This window comes from Gadus chalcogrammus, chromosome 1 (assembly GCF_026213295.1).
Source record: "Gadus chalcogrammus isolate NIFS_2021 chromosome 1, NIFS_Gcha_1.0, whole genome shotgun sequence".
NCBI lineage: Eukaryota > Metazoa > Chordata > Actinopteri > Gadiformes > Gadidae > Gadus > Gadus chalcogrammus.
In genome coordinates, this window is record NC_079412.1 from 22,354,436 (window position 1) to 22,370,747 (window position 16,312).

Here is a 16,312-nt window from a genome sequence, read left to right on the forward strand (position 1 = left end):
CCACAGAGCTCCCGTCCACCGCTTGCCAAACACCACTACCTAGCTGCACTTAATCCCCGGGGCGGTGATCCCTGGACGTGCTCCAGATCATCATCATCATCATCCCACTCTGCAACAGCACCATGACGTCATAATCCACGGAGAGAGAGAGAGAGAGAGCTGTTGAATGGAGACTAGCAAAGTGCTCACATCTGCTGGGGGGATTTACCTTAATGTCCGTCTTAATGCTGGTCTTAATGCTCGTCCATCCGTGGATTCCTTTGATTATAATGGAAACACCCGGTCGGCATCAGGTCCGGGCTTCAGCATGGTGGTAATGCTGCTCTTGAGGAAGAACAATCATCAGCAAATCAACATGGTTTCCTCAAGTAGGACAGTGGTGGTCGAGAATATACCAGCCACCCGCTAGCAAGGAATCCAACCCTTTGCTATCTCGCGACATCAAACATATCAAGGTCGATATTACAACGTGTTTGCAGTCTGTTCTTACAAGCCTCAGAAACATTCATAGCACGGGTTGCTCAAGAGGGAATTAAACCCTTCACCCTGGCTGTGTTAATATCTTAATGCTCCGCCAGCTGAGTTTAACACGGAACCTAACCCCTAACCCTGGCACCGTGTGATATTCTAATGCTCTACCAGCTGAGTTCAACAGGGAATCTAACCCCTAACCCATGCAGTGTTGATATTCTAATGCTCTACCAGCTGAGTTCAACAGGGAATCTAATCCCTAACCCATGCAGTGTTGATATTCTAATGCTCTACCAGCTGAGTTCAACAGGGAATCTAACCCCTAACCCATGCAGTGTTGATATTCTAATGCTCCGCCAGCTGAGTTCAACACGGAACCTAACCCCTAACCCTGGCACCGTGTGATATTCTAATGCTCTACCAGCTGAGTTCAACAGGGAATCTAACCCCTAACCCATGCAGTGTTGATATTCTAATGCTCTACCAGATGAGTTTAACAGGGAACCTAGCCCAGAATCCTTGCATTGTTAATGCCATGCTCTAACAGTTGAGATAGACAGGAGCTCGAACCCTCTACCAGATGAACATAGTACTCTTGCTAGAGCTGACCTCAGACTAGGACTGCCCAAAGGGTTGTACCTTCCTGTCGGCTCTTTGCATTCTGAGCTCTGTATGTCAATGAAAATAAACGCACCCTTAATAAACTGAGAAAATGGTGTGTCTCATTGGCCCTGCATCTGTAGACACTGGGTAACCATATCAGCCAATAAGGAGGCACGCGTGCAGTACCATATGTTCACCTATAGAGTGAGACATCTCATGCTAACCAATCTAAAAGTGGTGTTTGTGTTCGGTTCTCCTTAAAAGGTGTAGGTTGGCGGGTTTGGTGCTACTTTCAGAGGCAATGACGGTCATAAGCGCCCTCTTTGGGACTATTTGTTAATATTACTCCTTCATGTCATAGTGTAAGCTAATGCATTTTGTTTAATGTGCTGTGCGATGTTTAGAGGTGGGCAGTAACGAAGTACTTCACTGGTACTTTACAGTTACTAGTACTTTACTGAACTACAAGTGTCTATAAGTAAAGTAAAGATAAGGTATCTGTACTTTGCTTATATCAGTATTTATTTTTCTGCTTTATCTTTTTTTTTTTCTGGCGAGTAGAGAGGAGAAATAATTAATACACAATAACTCCAACTCAGCAACACTACAGCAAAACGCTTCTCCTCCAGAAGATCACTGCAGAACAGCTCTCAGTAGAACAGCTCTCAGTAGAACAGCTCTCGGCAGTACAGCTCTCGGCAGAACAGCTCTCGGCAGAACAGCTCTCAGTAGAACAGCTCTAAGCAGAACAGATATATGCAACAACTCCATGCAAAAACGATTCAGACGAACATCTCTGTGCAGAACGCTCTGCTCTAAACATCTCTATGCAGAACAGCTCTATGCAGAGCAGCTCTATGCAGAAAAGCTCTATGCAGAACAGCTCTGAAGCTAAAACTAACTAGGAAAGAACTAGCAAAGGGAACAGTAAGAACATATGGATGACATGTAGGCAGATGGCTAACCGACATACAGACAGAGGGACAAAAAGACAGACAGACGGTAGCAGACAGAAAGGAAGGCAGACAAGTATAGGGGCATATAGGGGCAGGTGGACAGGCAGACGGAAAGACAGACAGAGTGGCAGACAGGTAGATATGAAAGCTGGCAGACAGTCCGACAGACAGACAACGACAGGTAGATATGAACGCAGAGAAGCAGTAGGCTTATAGGCATAAGGAATTTTATTTTATTTTTTACACACTTATCTGAACTTCTACTTGAGTGACTGTTCCACTACTGGCGGTGTACCTGGACTGAATAGGTTGAGAAGAGTTCTCAAGCTAAATATTTCCACACGATTGCGTTTCCTTTTTTGTTAAGCAGGTAGAAGGGGACATTTGAAGAGAAACTCTGAGCTAAACGTGGGGAGTCTTACGGCTTTATGCAATCTGTAAAAATACATTAGAAGCTATTGTTGGTGTACTTTCCCAAAGCAGCCAGAAGGGCGCAGTATTAACCCAATAATTAAACACGCATGCACTCCACAACCCCAACCGCCAGAACCGCGCGAACAGACATGCAAGTCCGCACGCACGCACGCACGCACACACACATACACATACACATACACATACACATACACATACATACATACATACATACATACATACATACATACATACATACATACATACATACATAGGCCTACATACATACATACATACATACAGTCAGAAAACATTCATGCACTACAACATACATACATACATAGCCTACATTCATACATACATTCATACATACATACATACATACATACATACATACATACATACATACATACATACATACATACATACATACATACATACTAGGGATGGGCAAAATGATTCTTTTCCGGGAACTAGTTCTTTCAGTTCAGTTCACTATAACGATTCGTTTATTTGATTCGTTCGTTTTGATTCGTTCGTTACGTCAGATTACATCTTAAAAAAAATTAAAAATAAAAAAACTTTTTTTTTTTTTTTTAATATGTCGTGGGTCCGGATAGGACCGTCAAGTCCGCAGTCCGCCGTTTGGAGATGCCTGCTATATAGTATGTCGAACGTCCCACCAATATTTATACCACTTGCTTACTCTCTATATTTCATTTATGGTTTTACATTTATAATTTTATTTTACTTTACATTTAATTCTTCATTGTTCAGGCATTACAGAACTTGCATGGTCATAAATAAAAAATACGAACTGCAGTTTAATTTCTTTGTTTGTTCTTAAATTGACGTAGAATGGAGCAAAGACTCCTGGGATTGGGAAATGTGTTTATCCAATAAACAGATGGAGGTCAAGTCTATTTTCGAAAAAATGTAGGGGGATATATGAGTCGAATGGTATGACCCAAGATACGTCAGAGAGAGAAAGCGCGCATATTCGACGGTACCGCCTTGTCATTGGTTTACCCAGGTGCCATTCCAACACCATTGTTACCTCTCATTGGCTGAATCTTTGAGGAAGTTGTAGACTCAATCAATATGAGTCGCGGGGAGACGGAGCTCTGTTCGTTTGTATATTTTATTTACGTGACCATATGTTTGGTTGATGTTAAAAAAAAAGAATCAAAGAACCAGTTCTTCTTGTTTTGGGGAACCAGTTCTTGTCGTTCACGTTCGGGATTCGTTCTTTGTAACGAATCAGTCGCGACCGACACATCCCTAATACATACATGCCTAGGCCTATAACTTGTCAACATATAACTCTAGGTCTATTTAAGTAGGTTTAAGATTGTTTTAAATTATTCTTGAGTCCATTTTTCTGAACCCTTGTGTTTTATTCAAGACTAAGCATAGCAGGTGATAAGTGGACAATTATGAAAATCAAAATACATTTGCTTATTCTCCTTGCAAAGTTAGCCGGTTTGACTGACACGGGGTGTCGCCAGCTAAACTGGCCACACAGAGCGAAAGCCATGTTGGCCGCTCAATTCGTGACCCACAAATCAAGACAGATTAGGACTGATTGCACCGTCGCTGCCGCGTCTGACCTACAATCTGAACCGCGCTGCTCACTGGCTGAGCGGCGACGGTCGTCGAGGTCTCAGGGTCCAAAGGTTGCCATGGGAACAGCGCCCGGGCTGGGTGTAATCTGCTCGCGTTCCGCAGCCCCCATCCCTCTCCTCGCGGGTACACGAGAAAGCGCGGCTGGATTCCTTTTTGTCAGGCCCATATTCTTCTGCTCTATTTCCTCACGCTATAGACACGATCGCTCTCACACACAGCCACTCACTGCTGCCCCTACTGGCGGCCGTTTGACTAGATCACTGCTGCCTAACCTCCACCTCCACCACCACCACCACTACATTCATCGCCAGTCACCTCTGCCATCGCACACGCCTGCACGCGCGCACACACACACACACACACACACACACACACACACACACACACACACACACACACACACACACACACACACACACACACACACACACACACACACACACACACACACACACACACACACACACACACACACACACACACACACACACAGGATACTAGGATGGGATTTTTCTAGTCTATTACCTACCAAATTCTGCTCCATTTTGAATTAGCATTCTGCTTAAATTAACTTAAATGAATAGGTCATCTTGCATTGTTATGTATTTTTTTTTTTTTGGTGAATCTTTGGGCATACCAGATATAGCTTAATGGACTGCAAATACAGCGCACAAGAACCAACCATAATTCCTTGCTTTGACAGTTAATACACTTCTGTTAGGAAAATGAATGAAACATTTGTTTGGCTACAATATTTTTGGGGCAACACTCTTCAGCCTCCCACTGCATATCTTGAGAGGGGGTGTGGGGGGAGGAAACAATTGTGCACTTGTCCTGTTACATTTTTGTTCCTTTAGTAGACACTCTCATCCCAAGTGGCCCTCAGTGATTTCAGATGTGGGTCATTTAGGAACAGGTAGGGCGTAGGACACCTCACGCTAAGAGTATCTTCTCAAGGGACTCGACGGATTTGCATGCCAACCCCTCAACACGACAATGGAAGCCTTCCTGGCACGTAGAGAGGAGAAATAATTAATACACATTAACTCCAACTCAGCAACACTACGGCAAAACGCTTCTCCTCCAGCAGATCCCTGCAGAACAGCTCTCAGTAGGACAGCTCTCAGTGGAACAGCTCTCAGTAGAACAGCTCTAAGCAGAACAGATATATGCAAGAACTCCATGCAAAAAAGATTCAGAAGAACATCTCTGTGCAGAATGCGCTACTCAAAACGGATCTATGCAGAACAGCTCTATGCAGAACAGCTCTATGCAGAACAGCTCTATGCAGAACACCTCTGTGCAGAACAGCTCTCAGCAGAACAGCTCTATGCAGAGCAGCTCTATGCAGAACAGCTCTCAGCAGAACACCTCTGTGCAGAACAGCTCTATGCAGAACAGCTCTATGCAGAACAGCTCTCAGCAGAACAGCTCCATGCAAAAACGATTCAGAAAAACGTCTCTTTGCAGAACGCTCTACTCAAATGACTCAATGCAGAACAGCTCAGATCAGACCAGCTCTGTGCAGAGCAGCTCTGTGCAGAACAGCTCTGTGAAGCTAAAACTAACTAGGCAAGAACTATAGCGAAGGGAACAGTAAGAACATATGGATGACACGCAGGCAGATGGGTAGCTAACCGACATACAGACAGAGGGACAAAAAGACAGACAGACGGTAGCAGACAGATATACAGACAGAAAGGAAGGCAGACAAGTATAGGGGCATATAGGGGCAGGCAGACAGAAAGACAGACAGAGTGGTAGACAGGTAGATCTGCAAGCTGGCAGACAGACAGACAGACAGACAGACAGACAGACAGACAGACAGACAGACAGACAGACAGACAGACAGACAGACAGACAGACAGACAGACAGACAGACAGGGCAGTGACAGACAGACAGACAGACAGACAGACAGACAGACAGACAGACAGACAGACAGACAGACAGACAGACAGACAGACAGACAGACAGATATGAACGCAGAGAAGCAGTATAGGCAGAAGGAAACCAGATAGATTAACAAATAGATATATGTATTCGTTAATTGATGCTACTGATTCAGGAACGACCCGGCTAGATAAAGCCATCAGCCTGTCGTCAGGAACAAAGGCACTCAGTCGCCTCAACGTGCAGTCGGAGGTAGCGCGCGTGTTGAGCCGCTCTGCCCCCCTACAAGGACAGCCTTTTGGTTTCGTCCAAACTTATCGCACATTCGCTGTCGCTTTTCAATTGCAATTCATTTTACTCGCCGGGTATCTTTTTTTTTTGGTACTTTTACAGGTGTATCTTGTGTTAATGGCCCACCCGGGGAAGCCGTCGTAGTGAATACGTTGGCTTTTTGTAAACGGTCTAATGCTCGGAATTACTATGATCATGGATGTTCTGGGTTTTTTATGGATAATTCCAGCGGTACTGGCTGTGGAAGGTAGGAAAGTATTTTAATGTTATTCACATCACTTTTAGCATGGATGAACAAGCACCGGCGCTATCCGCAACCGCCATATACCGGGCAAACCCGGGATAATAAGTCTAACGTGGTACCGTATTTTATGAGAGATTTCTTAAAAGGTGGAAGGAGAGAGGGAGACAGATTATGTGCCGTGTGGCTGTGGCGACTGCAAACGTTTGCACATCGGGACTCCAATTGCAACCCAATCTATTAAAAATGAAATCTGCGAAACAATTCGTAATGATGCTGGTGATGCCGATGATGATGGTGGTGATGGTGGTGATGATGATGGCGATGATGATGGGATGATTTCCAGGGGCTGGAGATATATTTTCTACGTTCCTTGGTTGAATGAATTCATCATCTTAATAGCCTACATTGATAGTAGCCTATAATAGGCCTCTAACTTTATTTTCTCATCAAAGGATAATGGATCACTGGCAAACTATCTATGCCTACTATTACGTTTTTGTTTCAAATACCGTAAAACTATTAGAACTGTGTGTGTGTGTGTGTGTGTGTGTGTGTGTGTGTGTGTGTGTGTGTGTGTGTGTGTGTGTGTGTGTGTGTGTGTGTGTGTGTGTGTGTGTGTGTGTGTGTGTGTGTGTGTGTGTGTGTGTGTGTGTGTGTCTGTCCGCGCACGGGCAACGTTTAGAGAGGGTGATTCTGTCTGATTGTATTTGTTGTATCCAGTCCAGGAGCAGTATCGTGTCATTGTGAAACACATCATATTTTAGCTTAGTAAAGGTCACTGAGTACAAGCAGACAAAATACACTTGCATTGCAATATCTGGGTTACTGGCATACTCATACTCACTTCAATTTCGCTTTGAATTACTACAGTAAATTTCCAAGAGAAATTTGGGTTGACTTTTAATCAGAATAGTTAGAGAGTCTGTTCAACTCAAAGAGCGAGCTGAAGCAAGCAGCATGTTATTGGATATTTAGTCACATAAATAAATCAATATTTGGCTCTTTACTTGTTGCGCTCTGTCATTTCCCTATATTGCAACATTATCCCACAATGCAATGACGTTTAGAGCCACTGAGGGATAAATATAATAATTATAGTGTTTATCTTAGTGGTCTTAATAATGTTCATGAACTTATTCATCATCCATCACTGGAGGTAATTGCCAGTCCTTTGCAGATCCATAACTCACGCATACTTCCGGAAATACAGGAACCAATTCTTGCATTTCCGCCCTACTGTTTAATGTGCTTCATACGCTCAATGTGTTGCTATGGAGATTAAACTGTGGCTTCACTCTGATGTGTGATTAGAGGTACAGGTTAAATACTTCAATGTGGCGATGCCGCTTAGCAGGTCACCACCACCCCCCCCCAGCTTCACCCCATCACCCCTTGTCATGCACAGTATGCTAATCTGACATCTGTCCCCAAGAGGACTGAGGCTAGGGGATGATTTCAAACACCAGCACCGTCATCATTATCTCCTTCGTTGTCACTTTCATCATCATCATCATCATCATCATCATCATCACCATCGCCACCATGACCACCACCATCATCATCATCATCATCATCATCATCATCATCATCATCATCATCATCATCATCATCATCATCATCATCATCATCATCATCATCATCATCATCATCATCATCATCATCATCACCAGATTCTCCTCCATCACCACTTCCAACATCTTCATCAGCATCACAACCGTCACCATCACCGTCAACAGCATCAGCACCATCCCCATCATCACCATCTTCACCACAACAACCACCTCCGTACATATCCATATCCATCTTTCGTTCGATATCTCCCAGCTCACACCCAACCTATTCACCGATTCATGCTGTGAGATAACACTTCCAAACATCCCCCTTCGTCCCGTGCAACGTGCACATGTCGACACATGCGTTGCATTCATGCGCCACACACCACACAAAGACACCCGAGCATCAGCTCACTCACACAGGGCAAAAAGGATTCAACCTAAAGTCCCTTCTGGCGTTCACTCCCCCCCCGTCCTGGATCCTCAGCGGACCGGGGGAGTGGTCACGTGATCGCTGTCGTCTATCTGCTCTGGAAGAGCCGTCATGTGACCCGGAGGGACGGGAGGGAGGGAGGGGGGGGTGGTCTGGCAGCCCGGCTGTTGCCCCCCGATTTCCTCTCCCGGGTGCCCTAGCTATCTCGATGCCCGACCCGATCCACCCCTGACCCTTATCCCCCCCCCCCCCCACACCCCACCCCCCCATTCTGTGCGAGTCTATTAGCATTTTTATGCTCGGTCTTGAGTCAGCTTGTGATCGCTGTGCACGGAACAGCATGGATCCCATGGATCACTTGACCTAGCATTTGTGTTACCTATGAAATATAGTTCTTACTTATTAGAATATCGTCAAAGTATTCAGATTGATCTGATATATGGACATTCTGGACAATGACATTCTAACGACAAGGAAAGGGGGGAACTACTTCTTCAAGTCATGTTTTTTCTACAGACGCAGTAATTGAACGACAAAATAGCGGACATAACACACACGATTATTGCATTATACAGTTGCTGATATATATATGGGGGCTGAAGACTCAAATGTACAGTCATGCTTTAGAGACAAGCCTTCCATAGTGTTCCAGGACATACAGATGTCTGTCAACACAGATTAGCAGTGATCAGCGCTTCCTTTTTTTAGCCTTAGATGCTTCCCTTGTTCTCTCCCCCTACGGCTCCTACAACAATTCGTTCTACACGTTTTTGTCTGCTTTCATTTTTGCTTTTCATCCACGCCACCTTTCTCTTTGACAGTGACAGGTTACTAATCCAAACCTGAGGACAATGAGGTCTTTCTCCTCTCACCGGCGATCTAGGATATTATAGTCTGACCCGTTGACTGGATTATTGTGTGTGGTAGAGCCAGTTTGCTCTAGATTATATTTTAGACACTCTCCTGAGTTCTATTTAAACATTCTCTCTCCCTTGATATGATTGTAGTCATTCCCTTGATATCATTCCAGACATGCTCGTGTTTTCATTTCAGACGCTCACAGTCTTGATTCAATTTCACACCGAAATCTCTCTGCATTTCATTGTAGACCCTCCTTCCAAAGGCACCTGGCAGAGAGACGCCAGGTGCCTAATGATATTTAGAGAGCCATATCATTAGCATGTCTCCGTTGCAGCTGCAATCACACTTCAATCACACTTCAATCAGATGTATTCACTGCCCCCCCCGGTCTAAATCAGAATGGGTGTGTTCCGGGAGGGACGGACCTAGACCTGAACAGTGGGGTCCTGTTATCTGTGCCAATCAATGTTTACTGTGACACCGATCCTCTCGCTCACCCGGTCTCCCCCTCTCCCCTCATCTCTCCTGTTCTCGTTCTCTCATTCCCTCTCTTTCTCCCCTCTCTATCGCTCTCTCTTCCTCGTTCTCTCTTTTTTTCCCCCCCCCCCCCCCCCCCCCCCCCCCTTCTCTCTCCCCCTCCCTCAGCGCTGTCTCCTGTTCTCTCTTTCCCGCTCTCCTCCTCCCACTCTCTATCCCCCCTCCCCCCCCCCCCAACGCTCTCTCTCTCTCTCTCTCAGTATGTGTGGTAGTCTCTCTACCCTGGGTGTATAGTGACAAAAAAATCCCATGGACCTCGGAGCTTCCCGTGACCTAGTTTTGATGCGTAGCCTCAAAACCGTCAGGACACGAGTCCTTGACACCAGCTGGAAGCCATCTTTGATGATGATAGATGCTGCGGATAAGATAAAAGCGCTCAAAGAGGACATGATGTAACATTAACATTAAATATACAGTGATCTGTCATAAAAACAACATTTTTGGTGGATGCCTTTTAAACCTGCGCTATGTAACTTTTCTTCTGAAGCTATTGACTCCATCAAAACAATTCTGAACTAGAAATTTCCTCAAGAATGAAATGTAGTAGATCCATGCAGGGAACTTTTCACTATAAATTGTTTTATTGTGGTCCACCTTTGGGAATCAGGGGTAGTTCCCCAACCCCCCCTTTGTGGGAAAATCTGGATGCTCGCATAATGTTACATCATATCTGATGCTGCTTTTCCGGATATTTCCCGTAAAAAACTTGGACAAAACAACAAAAGTATTTTGCGGTTTTAATAAGGGAAAAACATTCTGGTGTTCCCTGTCTGTAAGACATGCTCACATAATTTCTTTGCCCCTGTTTCCGTAGCAGATTATGTGATTCTTAACGTGATTCGGAAGCGACAAACGTTTCAGCAGTCAGCTCTAGCTACAACTTTAGCCACTAGAGGGTGTTAATGGGGAGACTTACATAGTGCAGTTTTAAGATGGCTGACATGTCTATTGGTGCGAGCAAGGCAGTACAACTAGCGGGGGTTAGGGATTTTATTGCCACTGGGGCCTGCTATGCTCATGGCGCTCACGGACGCCTTGGATAAAAGCGTCACAAAATAGTGGCACACATTGTTTTGTCTTCATTTGTTCAAAATGATTAATCGTGAACCCTCCCTCCCCACCCTCTGAAAATGGAAACAGTCCGTACAGTGTGGTGTTTGGTGATATATTGGAGCGCCATTCATTGAGTCCGTTGGCTGCTGTGAAACCACATACAGCGTAAGGAGGCTCCATGGTTATGGGACCGCCTATTGATTTAATTGTGTCTTGCTCGCACAACCGTATGACTATCAAAACCAGCGCATGCACATTGCTGTCAGCCTTAGCTCCCTGGTGCATCCATTAACTTCCACCGGGACGAGGGCCGTATAGCGTTCTCTCGACGGTGGGCTCGTGAGACATCTTGTTCCTACGGAGGGGAACAGCTGCGAGACGGTCCTGTGTACTTTGGAATCTCAGTGGGAGCGGAGCAACAGAAGCAGTCTTCTGAATATTCATGACGCCTGGACGCTACCTTTAGAGTCATTGACTTAAGGGACAGGACCAACCGCTGCCTCATTAACTGTTGCTCTGTCTAGTAGAGCAGTGACTACCCTTTCCTCATTTCGATCCACCGAGTTAAAGCCCAGTGTTGCATGTTTTTCGGAAAACATGATTTGGAGATACAGGACAGAGTGACATGATGACAGTGTAACATGACTGAATAACAGGACAGAGTAACAGGACAGAGTAACAGGACAGAGATACAGGACAGAGATACAGGACAGGGTAACATGACAGGGTAACATGACAGTGTAACATGACAGTGTAACATGACTGAGTGACAGGTTAACAGGACAGTGTAACATTACATGACAGAGTAAAATGACTAGATTAACATGACTAGAGTAACATGACCGAGTAACATGACATAGATACATGACAGGTTAACAGGACAAATTGACATGACTGAGTAACGGGACAGAGTAACGGGACAGAGTAACGGGACAGAGTAACAGGACAGAGTAACAGGAGAGAGTAACAGGAGAGAGCATGAGAGTGACATGACAAACATAACAGGACAGGTCAGCCTGGATGACATGAACCCACTGGAGGTCCATGCTGACTGTGTGTTTGTGTGTGTGTGTGTGTGTGTGTGTGTGTGTGTGTGTGTGTGTGTGTGTGTGTGTGTGTGTGTGTGTGTGTGTGTGTGTGTGTGTGTGTGTGTGTGTGTGTGTGTGTGTGTGTGTGTGTGTGTGTGTGTGTGTGTGTGTGTGGATTACCATGCTCTGTACCTCCTCCATGCGCTTAACTCATCGTTGCCCTACTTTCTATAGAAACATGAAGAGCACTAGAACAATCTCTCTCTCTCTCTCTCTCTCTCTCTCTCTCTCTCTCTCTCTCTCTCTCTCTCTCTCTCTCTCTCTCTCTCTCTCTCTCTCTCTCTCTCTCTCTCTCTCTCTCTCTCTCTCTCTCTCTCTCTCTCTCTCTCTCTCTCTCTGTTTGTCTCTAACTCTTTCTCCCCCTCTCTCTCTCTCTCTTTCATTCTCTATGTCAATATGGTCCATTCACAAACTCATGTATACATGCATGCAAACATACAAACATACATAAGTATGTATCTCTATACATTATATATATCTCCCTTGACGCTTGCATAATGCTCTATATATCAGATTGTGTGTGTGTGTTTGTGTGTTTTTGTGTGTTTGTGTGCACTGGATCATGAACTGAATTGGTTATAGATTGCCATTGAGGCCTCCTGTTAACCGCAGTTCCACCCACTCAAAATAGATTCCTCTTCCAGGCTGCTTGCCCATATCCATTTGAGAACCAGGGAGTGATCGTAAGTGAAAGCCGTTCAATTGTTAATGCTGTTTTATATCACAGTCCAAGTAATGCTAATCCGTTTGCATCTCCAGAAAATGTGCTTTACACCATAAAAAGCCTACTGGGTATTATTTGTCCTCACAGAGCACATCTTCTCCAACTACAAACCATGGGGGGATGTTTTAGATCCTGTGGTTTTGTGTGCTGTACAAAGTTGTGATCTCTAGGGGTAACAGATTTTGGTATCCTAGGTTGCTTTGGTTTTTGTCTACTATACTCTCTGGGAGGGCAACTCTGCGGGTATGCCCGTAACGCTAAAGTCACGGTAAATATAACTGGCAAAATGTTTGTCAAGGCTAGCACACTGATCAAGAAAAGTAAGGAGCAGGAACACGAGAAAAGGGCATTGAAACCGCGTGAAACTATTTAAGTATTTCAAAATAGTTTCATGGCAGTTGAGGTATTTATAGACCATATCATTGTTTCTCTGTGCATCGTGCCATTAGTCTGGCGAGGCTTTGGAATGTTTTGTTTGGCAGAAAAAGTCCTGTTAGCCCAGTGTTGGTGGTCTACATCAATTGTAATGTAGCCCAGAGCCCAACTGATATATTGGAATGGGTGATTTTATAACAGATACTATTGGTATCGGCGTATACGTTTGCCGATATGAAAGCTTTGAAATAACGTAATCACCTCTCTATAAATCCTCTACTGTGGTGGTTGAACCTCTAAATGCTTTAACCGAAGGCATCCACACACTCTCCCAACACCAATAGTTTTACATCCTGTTCTGTGTGAAGGTCAGTAGCTCCTAGCCATACTACAGGTCACTGGTTCCTTTAGCTCTCGGTTTTAATACGATGTTGCTGTGGCCCCAAGCAACGAGTATATACAACGAGTATATATCCAATCAAGGCAATTGATTAATTGATATTCTTTTAATATTGGCCACGCTCAAGTAGCAATGCATTCATTGTCTACATGTAATAATAATAATAATTGATTGAATTTATACAGCGCTTTTCTGGACACTCGAAGACGCTTTACAGTGAGGCGGGGACCTCACTAACCACCACCAATGTGTAGCACCCACATGGGTGATGCACAGCAACCAATCGTCGCCAGAATGCCCGAAAGACACCAACTTGAGGTGGAGAGTGAGGGAGTTAATGAATCAGATACATGTAGCGTCATGTATCCATGCATTGGTGGTCTACATGTTATGTATCCATGCATTGGTGATCTACATGTCATGTTAAAAAGCCATGTTATGAAGCCATGCGTTGGTGTACATGTCATGTTATGTAGCCATGTGTTTGTGGTCTACATGTTATGTAGCAATGTGTTTGAGTGCTACATGTTATGTAGTCATGTGTTGGTGGTCTACATGTTATGTTATTAAGCCATGTGTTGGTGGTCTACATGTTATTAAGCCATGTGTTGATGGTCTACATGTCATGTTATAAGCCATGTGTTGGTCTACATTTTATGTTATAAGCCATGTGTTGGTGGTCTACATATTATGTTATAAGCCATGTGTTGTTGGTCTACATATTATGTTATAAGCCATGTGTTGGGGGTCTACATGTTGTGTAGCCATGTGTGGTGGTCCGTGGACACCTGAGACAGATGTCTGTTCTTGTTTGGTGCTTGTTCTGAGCCACCATGCACATTATATTGACATCAGAGGACGTCAGAGGAGCAGTCAAATCAGATACATGTCTTCTGTGTGCGGGTTGGGGCGGTCCGTAGCCACTAGCAACCATACTTACTACCCACTCACAGTGACCAAACTTACACTAGTGACCCTACTAACTCATAGTGACCAAACTTACACTAGTGACCATACTAACTCATAGTGACCAAACTTACACTAGTGACCATATTAACTCATAGTGACCAAACGTACACTAGTAGTGACCCTACTAACTCATAGTGACCAAACGTACACTAGTGACCCTACTAACTCATAGTGACCAAACTTACACTAGTGACCATATTAACTCATAGTGACCAAACTTACACTAGTGACCCTACTAACTCATAGTGACCAAACTTACACTAGTGATGACCATACTAACTCATAGTGACCAAACGTACGCTAGTAGTGACCCTACTAACTCACAGTGACCAAACTTACACAAGTGACCATACTAACTCATAGTGACCATACTTATACTAGTGACCATACTAACTCATAATGAACATACTTACACTAGTGACCATAGTTACACTAGTGATCATACATACTCCTAGTGACTTTACCTCTTGTTTATTTCTCTTGCACAACTTTACATGGCATTTTTAAAGCGACAACACAGTCGGCAGTTTGTGACAAAGTGTTTTCATTATAGGACAGTGCAATCATTAATTATGGCCCAAAGAAAACGGTTAAAAAAAAAATCCCATGGTTTTTGTGTGTGTTTGTTTGTATGTTTGTCTGTTTTTGTGTGCATAGAAAGATGGATAGATAGAAAGATAGACACACAGATAACCACACACACACACACACACACACACACACACACACACACACACACACACACAGACACACACACACACACACACACACACACACACACACACACACACACACACACACACACACACACACACACACACACACACACACACACACACACACAAATACACACACACCGACACAATACATCTTTGTGCGCAGATGTGGGTGGATAATTTGGGCAATATTCCACTTTTCACAGCTTGTGAGAAGTGGAAGATTGTTGTGGTTTATTTTATCAAATGTCAAGCGTAGAAAATACCAAAAATGTATCAGAGAGCTTCCTCTTCATCTGGCCCTTCTGTGCGTATTATTTATACATCAATACTCAAATAAGAACCTAACCCTTACCCCTAAATCAGGAATAATAGCCAGTCAAAGCCTGGGAAATGTTGTTTCATGTTCATATGCCAGAGGAGCAGCCAGCTGCAGGTGTCGCCGGTAGTTTCTGTCAAAAAGCAGAGGAAGACGGGATGATGTGACCATGACCACGAGTGATTTCCTAAATAACCAGAACAGCTGCTTCCGATTGGCCCAAAGGTCTAGTACAGCCTCAACAGAGTGGACGCCATCAGGGAGGCTACCTCTTACCTCCATGTTGTCGAAGCATCAAATATTGACCTCAACCATGTTGTGTTTGTCCTGCAGAAGTACTGATGGACTCGACCACCGCCACTGCAGAGCTGGGCTGGACCATCCACCCGGCGGCAGGGGTACGTCGCCAGACAACACGACGACAACACGCTAGCACGGCCCGCGGTTCACGTCTAAACATAGACGGCGACACTTTGTTTCCCTCCTTTACCATTCATGTTTGTCGCTGCATTTGATGATATAAGGCGTCTTTTAAGGGAGGAAGGGCGGTCAATTATTCAAGCGCATGAGATGGTTCGACCCATAAATGTCACGGAAGGTCTTAAGTCTGCCATGTCGCTGGCTTGGTGCGCCTTCAATAAATCATGAATGTAAAGATCTGGGGGGGGACTCATTTTGAACGGGCTTCTCCAAAGACGGACGCTTTAATCCATAGCGACTTACTGTAATGTTTTTATCCTGCTCCTTAAAGAGAACCTATTATGCTTTTTCGACCTTTATGACCTATA

The 16,312-nt window shown here is 44.4% G+C and overlaps 1 pseudogene; it reads left to right on the forward strand.

Annotated features, from left to right (window-relative positions):
- The first annotated feature begins 6,385 nt into the window (after nt 1–6,385).
- The window catches only part of LOC130387262 (ephrin type-B receptor 2-like), a 29,585-nt pseudogene continuing 19,658 nt past the window's right edge, over nt 6,386–16,312 (forward strand).